The 10,588-nt window shown below is 42.9% G+C and overlaps 1 pseudogene; it reads right to left on the bottom strand.

Annotated features, from left to right (window-relative positions):
- Nucleotides 1-2,635: 2,635 nt before the first annotated feature.
- LOC114684558 lies at nt 2,636-7,365 on the bottom strand (annotated as a pseudogene).
- Nucleotides 7,366-10,588: the final 3,223 nt, after the last annotated feature.

The raw sequence follows: 10,588 nt of genomic DNA, 5'->3' as shown, positions 1-10,588 counted from the left end.
ATGTGAGTGAGTGTGTGTGTGTGTGTAATGCACAGAGAAGAAATAAATGGGAACTGGAAAATAAAGAACCTTCAGGAAATGATATGTCTGTATAGGCTTTCAGACCCATCTGTTATCCAAAGCACCTGCATGAGACTGACATTTTGTGAAAGACCATGGCACCTCTTCTGGCTGCGATATTCCTGGCTCAGTAGTGAGTGAGTGGGATGGGCTGGCGGGTTTAAATCTTCACTGCATGTTAGAATCATTAGAGAACATCTAAATGAATTGTGCTCAGGCTCTTGGATAGTCCAAATAAACACACCCCAGAATCAGATTTAAAATCAGTTTTAAAACAATCAATCAAGCCAGGTGGTGGTGGCACATGCCTTTGATCACAGCACTCAAGAGGCAGAGGCAGGCAGATCTCTGTGAGTTTGAGGCCAGCCTGGACTACAGAGTGAGTTTCAGCCAGGACTGTTTCACAGAGAAATGCTGTCTGAGAAAAACAAAATCAATCAATGAAACAAATCAGAATTCTCAGGTGATTATAATGTATACCTGGGTTTGAACATGGGTCAAAATGATCCTAGGCATCCTCTATCAATTTGAAATTGCATGACTATTGATCTGGGACTCAGCTGAGGCTCCAGGCCATGTTTCAGGTGTATGGTGAGGGGCCCCAGGTGCAGTATCCTTTTTACATTGTACCTATTGTTCTTACTGACTCTTTAGAGAAGAAGATGGCCAGTGTCTTCCTAATGCAAAAGAAGACATGGGAAAAGAATGTGATTGTGTATGCTCTGTTCACAGTAGGGTGCAGACAGATGTTAACACATGTCTGCTGACATGGCACAAATATGTAGCATTTGGGAAGGTGTTCCATACAAATACCTACAACATGTTCAAAGCCATCACTTTTCTTTAAAAGTCTGTTATCTTAAGCCTACACTGAGTAGGTCGTAGTGACCTGGCTGCCTATCACTTCAGGAACAAATCCAGCAGCTGGAAGTCACTGCCCACTCCACCCTCTACTTGATATCAGTGTTCTGGTCCTTCTGTCACATTAGCATGCACTGGAGAAATTGCTGTGCCTTTTGGGGAAATTATAGTTGAAGAAAAGCATGTCAGTGACTGCGTGTGATCCCAGGATGCTTTCCTGCTAAGGCCTTAACAAGCATGGGCACAAAATAAGCCGCTGATCCACATTCACTACCTGCTTCTCCATCTTTGCTATGGAGTTTTCAATGTCAGTCCACGGAACGTCAGGTTTGTAGACATTTGTCCTACATTTGACCTACAGTTCACCATAGAACATTTGGAACAGTAGTGGTAACTAAGCACACACAATCTACATTTAATTAATAATAGGGACCATATTAGTTGTAGCTTGATACTCAAAAACATAATGCACAGTGACTTTTCTTAACATGATTAATTTAATGTATTTCACATGTATTTACTTTGTGGGCTTCCTCATTCAATCTCTCTCTCTCTCTCTCTCTCTCTCTCTCTCTCTCTCTCTCTCTCTCTCTCTCTGTGTGTGTGTGTGTGTGTGTGTGTGTGTGTGTGTGTGTGTGTGTGTGTGTGTGTGTGTGTATTGTGTCACCCATGCTTGTTCCTTGCACAGCTGTGGGGGATACACCTCAACTTGCTGTAATTTCATCCATGCAGTTGTGTGACTGGAAGACTAGGATAACAAAAGGAGACTATGCTCAGATGGGGTAAGGAAGAGCAAAGAAAACCCAAAAGAGCTGACAGGACAGCTAAACAGCAGGAACAAAGAGAGAGGAGATGCAGAGGATGGGGAAGTGCTCCTGAGCATGGGCAGTGTGGATCAGCAGACCCAGAGCACATGGGTGCATGCTGCGCTTGCTGAGCTGGGATCTAGGAACCACAAGACACTTTAATCAAGTGGAGAATTTTAAGCATTTATGTTTTATAGTTTAGATCCTCTAGACTAAAACTCTCATGGAGGTAAGTTAAAGGGACAAGACTTAGACATAATAGGACACCCCAGGTGTTGAAACATCCAGTGTCTGACACACATACCTTCCTTGACAAACCTAGTAAAAGTATGTTCCCTTGGGCAAGTGTGAAAATGTTCTCCTGGAAGAGAAGAGTCTGCCAAGTTCCCAGAACCCAGCCTGTGAATCAAACTGCATGACCTCCTGCTGTCTCCCAATCTTTCTGTCTCCAACCAACCTTTTGTTCCCTCAGTTGCTCTCCTCAGCATCTATTGAGACTATTAGGGAGCAGTATTATGAATCCTGAGAGTTTTCCTATGCTTGAATGTAATAAATATGTTTTTGGCTCATCAAAGAAACATCTATTAAAAATATCAGAGGTATTTCCCCAAATATCAAGTGAATGAACCCAAACCCATCCCGAGCATCATAATTCACAATGACAAACAGTAGCTGTCAGGTAGCAAAGCAGCATCAGTCACCCTTACTATCCCATGATGTGGAGGATGAAATACAGCCTTCATTTTTCTCAGACCCCTTGCAGGGATCATGTGCAGAACTTTCTTTCCTGCCTGCCACTAGTCTTCTGTTAGTTGATTCTGCTATCCTAAGCCTTCTTGAGAGACTGAAGTGATATCTGTTCAATTCCATCAACAATTTCCACTGGAAGATTTTGTGATTCAAGGAATTTTACTGAATATATTTTAGTTGAAGGGAAAACATCACATATAACACACTATCAATAGCACAGAAAAACTACACAAAACTCCTTATATCATCTTCTGTTTGTAAGGTCCCAGCAGGTTTCTTCTGCTTTCCCCAAATTTAAGACTCTTATTAGCCGTGTTGATTCTGCAGTAAGGTGAGACCTCTCAGCTTTCAAACTCTCCTTTTTGCTCACTTGGTTTTCTCTGACACTGCACTGTACTAAGTGTATCTGCTGACCTAAAGTAAAAGTTTCCTTGGAGAAGAACTCTTTGTCCAGGACACTGTCGGGCAGAGGATGGAAGACTTGCATTCCCAAGACACAGACATAAGGAAAAGAAGTCCTAGGATCCCACAGCTCAAGGGAGTGCAGATCAGCAGGAGTCAGTCCTGGTCAGTTAGTGAGCAGGTGCAGTGCGGTACAAGTTCCTTACAGACACTACAATGAGGGGTGACAAACAGTTTGGAGAAAGAAACCAGTAAAGAGGCCCGGAACACTCAGTTTTGAGTATAATTTACTTCACAGAGGTGAACTGCATTCAGAACTCAGGGTTCACTCCCCCAGTGAGTCTCAGAGCCCTCTCATAGCACTTCAGGGCCTCTTCCTTGTCCCCGTTCAGTTTGTGGACTAACCCAAGCAAGCTGAAGCTCTCCACAAGTTGAACATCCTGGCAACCACATCTTGTTGCCACTTTCTTCAAAGCTGTGAGTAGTTTCTTCCAAAGTTTTTTTTTCTCTCAGTTTCAGACCTCTTAAATAGTGGGTGATCACTTTGTCTTCTGATTTCCGATGAAATTGTTGGTAATGGCCATAGTGTAAATGAATATCCTGCTCTTTGTGACATGTACAGTTCCTTCATGTTCAGCACTTTCTGGAAATTTGCCTCTTCTTCATGTTGGCCGACTTCTGCCTGAAATTCTGCCATGCAAACATAAGCCATCTCAAATCTGGGCCTGAGTTTCACAGTCTCTTGAAATTCAAGAATGGCCTGTTGTGCCGCCTGCCTTTGGGCCGGCTTATCAGTGGATGTCCTCAGTTGCATCACTCGTCTATGGTAGCAGAGCCCTAGTTGGTAATGCAGGTAGCCAGAGGCAGGTGACTCCTGCAAGGCCCTCTGTAACAGAGGGAGAGCCTTGTCTATGCAGCCTTTCCTTCGGTAATACTTGGCTATAGATCGAAATGTGTAGGGTTGGCAGGATGTGCTACTGAGGGCTTCTTCAATGTGTGTTTCTGCTTTAGCTGCTAATCCTATATCCTGAAGCTTCAGTGCAAGATAAACTTAAATGTTCGGATCTTCTGGATTTAACCTTAGAGCCTTTCTTAGGGGTGCTAGAGAGATATTATTATCATCAAAGTCTATGTGATAGGCTGCAACTGCATAGCCAAGGTTGTATTTAGGGTTTTCAGTCTCCATTCTCAGAGCCATTTGAATGCAGGTCCTAGCTCTTGCATAATTTTGTCCTCCACATATGGTGGTATTTTATTTTTACTGAAATGTGATTATAATTGTATGTTAATAAATAAAGTTCCCCGGGGGTCAGAGCTATTAGAGCCATAGAAAGAGCGTGGCGGTGGTGGCACATGCCTTTAATCCCAGCACTTGTTAGAAGAGCTAGGTAGATCTCTGTGTGTTCAGGGATACAGCCAGCATTGGAGACACATGCCTTTAAGACTTGGAGCGCTGTACTTACAGGCAGTGACAAGGCAGTCACGTGTTTGGTTTACAACTAATGAGAAGGCAGAACAGAAAGACTTGATCAAGACAAACACAGGAAGTAGGTCTCTTTCGGAGAGATAGGACCACTGTGGGAGGAAGGGTAAGGTTTTAGCTCTGACCTCTGACCTCTTGCTTTCTGTTTTACATTGGTTCTGTGTTTATTATTTAATAAGACAGTTGGTTACATCTACATCCACATTTCAGCAAGGCCCAGGCTTCCTCACTGAAAATCTCAGCACACTCCATACTACAGCGGAAGGGGCTGCACAATTTCTTGCAATTGTTCTCCACCTTATCCAAGTAGGTCTGGGCTTCTGCAAAGCTGCCATGTGGTAATGAACCCAGGTACAGTTGCCCCAGGTCACCAGGCTTCTCTTGCCCACCTGCTCTCACTGGATCAAGGCTTCTGCTTCTTTCAAGCTCTGCAGGGCTTCCTCATACTGGCCTTTCATGTGTTTCACATAGACCCTGAGGTTGAGCATCCCCACTGTGTCGTTGATTTTGGATATCCTCCTTTCCAAATCAGGTATGTCAATGTCTTCCAACAGCAGCCCCCATGTGAAGTGACATCTCAGCTGAATCAGATTCTCCTTGACCTGATCACTGCAGCATTCTCTCTGTGTGAAGGAAGCAGGTGATTTGTTATGTGAGTAATGAACAGAAATTGCCAATTAACTCCAAGCTAAACACATTTCACAACATTTGTGCTTATTTCCTTAAAATCTGACCATTTGAACCTGAAGAATTTCTTGATATTTTGAATCAATCTCTCATCTCCATTTTTTTGTACTGCGAGAGACTTCTTGTACATGCATGTACATGTACCTGTATTTACAAACATAGGTTGTATGTTAATCTTTTCAGTCAAGACTGGAAATTGACAAACAGATACAGGCACACAAACATACATGTCAGAGTCCTTACCTGAGGTTTGGAACTCTAAAATTCTATTTCCCTTTTCCTTATGTCTTTGAGGACTGTGTGTACAAGTTTATGCCACCTGAGCTGACAATGACAGGACCTGTCTGTGTGGTAAACACTGGCTGTGGAGGAAAAGTCACAGGTGTCTGCCTATTTCATCTCAGACACAAACAAGGAACTGTTCTCCATAGGCTGCTGCAGAACTAATGAACATGCTCTCTGCCTTGTGACTCTGGGGTTATGACTCTTCTCCAGAAATTTAACTTTGGACAATGTAGCTGGGGACTTCTGGAGAATAAGTCAACATAGTTCTCCCCACCTATGGTTACAAAGAATCCCTTTATTTTAAAGATGCTTATACAACTTTATACCTTTTCTTATTTCCCTATAGAGCAGTACAAGTAGTTCCAAACTATGTATCACTCCTGTCTCAGAGAACCACCTATAGAATCTAGTCACTTAACTTCAGGGTAGTAACCCAAAAGCAAGCAGCTTGGAGACCAATCTGTACTCAGAAGGCAAAAAAGCCCTTGGTCCTGTTGGTAGCTGTCTCTGCCAGAGACCAGAGATGCCATAGTGCTTAAACCAGCTGTTTCCACTTTTCACCTGGCCATGCCAAGAATAGTAGAATACAGGTGTGCTGTGCACTTAGGTCTTACCCATAGCTGAGCACACTAGCATTGTGCAATAAGGGTAGGCTAAAGGAAACAGACAGCCATCTAGACATCTCATGAATCAGTCAATTGGTCAGGTTTGCTCACCCATACCTCATGCCTCCATCTGTGAATGTTATGAACAATGCACTAGCAACTATTGACAGACCTTCTCTTTCAGGTCCCAATTTTACTAGAATATAGTGGTTTTCAACATTCCTAATGCTGCAGCCCTTTAATACATGTCATCATATTGTGGTGAATGCCAACCTTGAAATTATTTCATTGCCATTTCATAACTGTAATTTTGCTACTCTTATGAATCATAATATAAATATCTGATATGTGTCTCCCAGATGGATGGTGGCATATAATTGAGAACTGCTGTACAATAGAAACTTTGTTTTCTATTTTTCAGTGAAGTTCCCTCTTACAATCCCACAATAAATCTTTTGGAAACCACCTTCTGTGGAGCATTAACATCAGTTTTCTATACTGTAAGATTGAAACATAGAACTCCATTGACTCAATGGAGGTTTTGTGTGACTGTGAGCTTTGGCACACTGAGTCCTGAATTAAAATTCAGCTTAGTCTAGAAACTTTCTGTCCAACTCAAATCCTTCCTTTTTCTTTGACTAGTTTTCAAAGCAGAACTTCCCTAAACATTATTGACTGGAGGACCATCTAGTACATGCAACAGGAAAAGGACCATGACTGATTTGATGTGATGTTTGGTCAGCATAGTGTTTTTCTCCTTTACATCTAAAGAGTATAGATGCATGAAAAGCTTCCCAGTCAGTGCAAAACCCAGCTTTCTCCTTTTCCGGGTTCTTTCACTATGTACATCTTATACAAGTACAGTAGGAGAACAAGTGAGGAAACTGAGGTGGTTGCAATGACACATGGACAACTGTCATTCTTCCCCTTCATGATCTAAGCACTGGAACTGACATTCATCCGATGATGTAGCCTCCTTCATCACCACTGTCTCCAGTTCCTGCTACCCTGGACAGGCACACCTCTAGCCTTAGTCCTCACACATTTTTTTAGCCGTTGGCAACTGGAAACTCTGTCTCTATCACTGTAATCACTCATTCAAGAATGGTAATGGAAGTGTGAAATGACACACAAAAGGTTGTTGAATGTGTAGAAATCAGTCACTGCAACAGAGAAGGTGAGAGGAAGTTGGAGAGGGTCCAGTTTGCCCAAAGGATGCATAAAAGTTGTGCATAAGCAATGAACACAGAAAAGTTTACAATCATCTAAAATAAATTAAAATAGAAAGTCATGGAATCATAATTGGTATTAATGAGGCAGGGTAGCATTCATATTGTTCACCAAAGGCCCTTGAAGGGAAAGCTGTTACCTCCAGACTATGGGAGAAGAACTGCACCTCGTGGAGACCTGTCCATGTCTCCTCCATTAAGAGCTATTCTAGTTGGGGACAGCATTGATCTGGCTAATGATCCACACTAAAAAGATAGGAGGAATACTTCTCCCTTCAATGAGGTAATGGAGTATTCTTTCCCAGAGTGTCTTCTCCCTGTAGTGCAATGCCTAACATCTGCCATGAATTTGGGCTGAGCCTGCCTGCCTTCTGAGCCCTGACCTGGAAGGTAGGACTGTTCTGCCCATTCCCCCATACTTGTCCTTTCTTTCTCCTCTAAAGCTCCCTTCCCAGCCATGGGGCTGCTTGTATAATCTGTTGCTGTCTGTCAAGAAGGCTCAACACAATATTCATGCGTATCCCACACCCCTGTTCTTCTCTATTCTCCTATTCTGAGCGTCTACTGAGATTGACAACTTGCTTGCCCTGGGGCTTGCCATGAAAACTGCAATAAATTATCCTGGAACTCCCTTTTCTGTCCATTTCTAAGTTCTTTTAAAAGGCTACTAAGCACCCTAAGAGGACACCCAGTCTTCACCTTATCACTAAGATAATACAACTAACCAAAGAAGCATAGATTTAATGTAATCCCAATTCATAGGCACGTGACAGTTTTGAAATGAAGCTATAAATCTCAAATTGTATAAAATGTCCCAAGATGCTACAATAATAAGAGTGTTTTCAAAAACATAGAATTAGACTCACTATAGTCTAAAACAATCGACATATTTTTGTGCTAGCATGAGTACTCCTGTAAGAGAAAAAGGGCATATATAACATGGGTATTTAATTATATAAAGACCCAAGGGGCAAACACTGAATGCATGGCTGAGCCCTTCTGTCTAGGCTGCCTCAGGAAAAAAACTATGAACACAGAGGCTTACACAACAGAACTTTGCTACTTGTAACTTAGCAAATTATAAATCTCAGATTACATTGCCTGTACATATATTACCTCACCTACTAGATGTTTCCTCTTGAATTGCAGGGGGCCATGTGCCTGATCCATGGTCAGGATGTCTTTCTGGTCTGAGCCATGTCTTTGAGTGTGTGTGTATGTTTGTGTGTGTGTGTGTGTGTGTGTGTGTGTGTCTGTCTGTATGTGTATTTATAAGTGCCGATGTCAAGGCATGCACATGAAGGACAGAGGACAGCATTAGGCACTCATCTTTACCAGCTTGTGTTGGGACAAGGAAAGCCAAGGGTTCCCTCTCTTCTCTCAGCAGAAACACTGAGATTGTAATCCTCATGCTTGCTTGCCAAGCCCTTGACCCTCTCAACCCTCTGAGCTGCACCATTTGATGTCTCCAAGGGAAGCAAGTCTGATGCTCATTCCCTCCATTCATATGGCATTTCAGATCTTAAGGAAAGTGGCTTGACATTGGGGACTACAAAGAGAGCAGCATCAATGACCATGAAGGAAGCCAGTTTGCAGAGAAAACCTGTATCCCTTACTTTCCTAGGCATCAAGGAATGGACAGAGGATACTCAAAGTGCCCTTGATGTACCAACCTGGAGAAGAGACAGGGCTCTTTGTTCATGCCCTGTAAATGGTCATGTGGAATGTCATTTTGTATACTCTGAATGTGTGTTGTTCTGATTGGTTGATAAATAAAATGCTGATTGGCCAGTAGCCAGGCAGGAAGTATAGGCAGGATCAGCAGACAAGGAGAATGCTGAGAAGAGGAAGGCTGAGTCAGGATTCACCAGCCAGACACAGAGGAAGCATGTTGACAAGACAGTATTGAGAAAAGTTATCAAGCCACGTGGCTAAACATAGATAAGAATTATGAGTTAATTATAATGTAAGACCTAGTCAGTAATAAGCCTGAGCTAATGGCCAAGCAGTTAGTTATAAATAATATTAAGCCTCTGTGTGACTGTTTTATAAAAGGCTGCAGGACAGTGGGTGAGAGAATTGTCCCAACTGTGGGTCACGTGGAACGCAGGAAACTCCTGACTGTAATGAGCCTCATGGCCCAGTGTAGCACGAATCTTAAAAGTTCTCATTAATAAAAACAAACCAGAGCTAGGTATTGGGCTGAACCCTGAATGATCAGAGATACAGAACAAGCCACAGCCACCTCACCTTGCCAATCCTCAGCTGATCATCTTTCCTCAGACTGAAGCCTCTGAGAACTCATCCAAATATGTCAGCTGAACTGGTGCTCAAAAGCCTAAAAGCTTAACCAGCTCTAGTTCCTGGTTTTCATGCCTTATATACCTTTCTTCTTTCTGCCATCACTTGCTGGGATTAAAGGCGTGAGTCACCATGCCTGGCTGTTTCTAGTATGGCTTTGAACTCACAGAGATCCAGATGAATCTCTGCCTCCCAAGTGATAGGATTAAAGGCATTTGTGCCACCCTTTTCTAGCCTCTATGTCTATCTAGTGCTGTTCTGCCTTTTTTCCCTAGATAACTTTATTAGGTTGCACAACATAATGGGGAACCCAATATATCACCACAGCCCTGTGCTCTTTGAGATTATCCCTCTGCTTACTAGTCCCTTCTCATTTTCCAGAGTGCTGTTTTGTATTGAAATGTCTCTATTTCTGTTACTAATCATGTGGCCCTGGTCCAGTTCATTAATGTTGGTCACAAATACTTGCATATTTCAAAAGTGCCCCGGGGAAGGTTTCCCAATTGTGACTAGACTCAGGTCTTTACCTGCAATATTTGATAGGCCAGGCTAGAAAGAAATAAAGGGTTAAGAAGTTTCTGTCCTCTCAGTCTCTGTCTCTGCCTGTTTCTCTCTGTCTCTCTCCGAAATAACCAGAGCACTTAGAAATGATGGAGAGATTTCTGTAGGCAGATTAATCATGACCCAGGGCATCAGATTCAATCCTGCTCTTCTTTGCTTTCCCTGCCTACAGCAGTGCACAGTGAATTAGAGATTGTGCCCACACCTTACGGGAAATAAAGGCATTGCCAGGGCAGCTAAAATCACCTGAAATCTGAACACCAGCTGTCCAGGAATATCTGCCTAGATGGGCGGCTCACAAGGATCCTGCTGTGGACCTTGTACGGCACATGCACTAGTGCATAAATCCTTGCAGCAGGAAAGCTGAGCAAGACAGGGGCAACAGCCATTTGTGTGGGCAACCTGGACAGAGAGCAGTCAGGATCCCACAGTGCTGTGGTTGTTCAGGATCTCCTGTGAAGTTGGATATCTGCATCCTTTTTCATTCTACAGGAAAGCCTTTGCAAACCAAAGTATTAAGCACCTGGGTAACTGGCTCTATGATAATGACCATCACAA

The sequence above is a fragment of the Peromyscus leucopus genome, chromosome 1, assembly GCF_004664715.2.
Source record: "Peromyscus leucopus breed LL Stock chromosome 1, UCI_PerLeu_2.1, whole genome shotgun sequence".
NCBI lineage: Eukaryota > Metazoa > Chordata > Mammalia > Rodentia > Cricetidae > Peromyscus > Peromyscus leucopus.
This window is presented reverse-complemented; position numbering and strand designations above follow the sequence as displayed.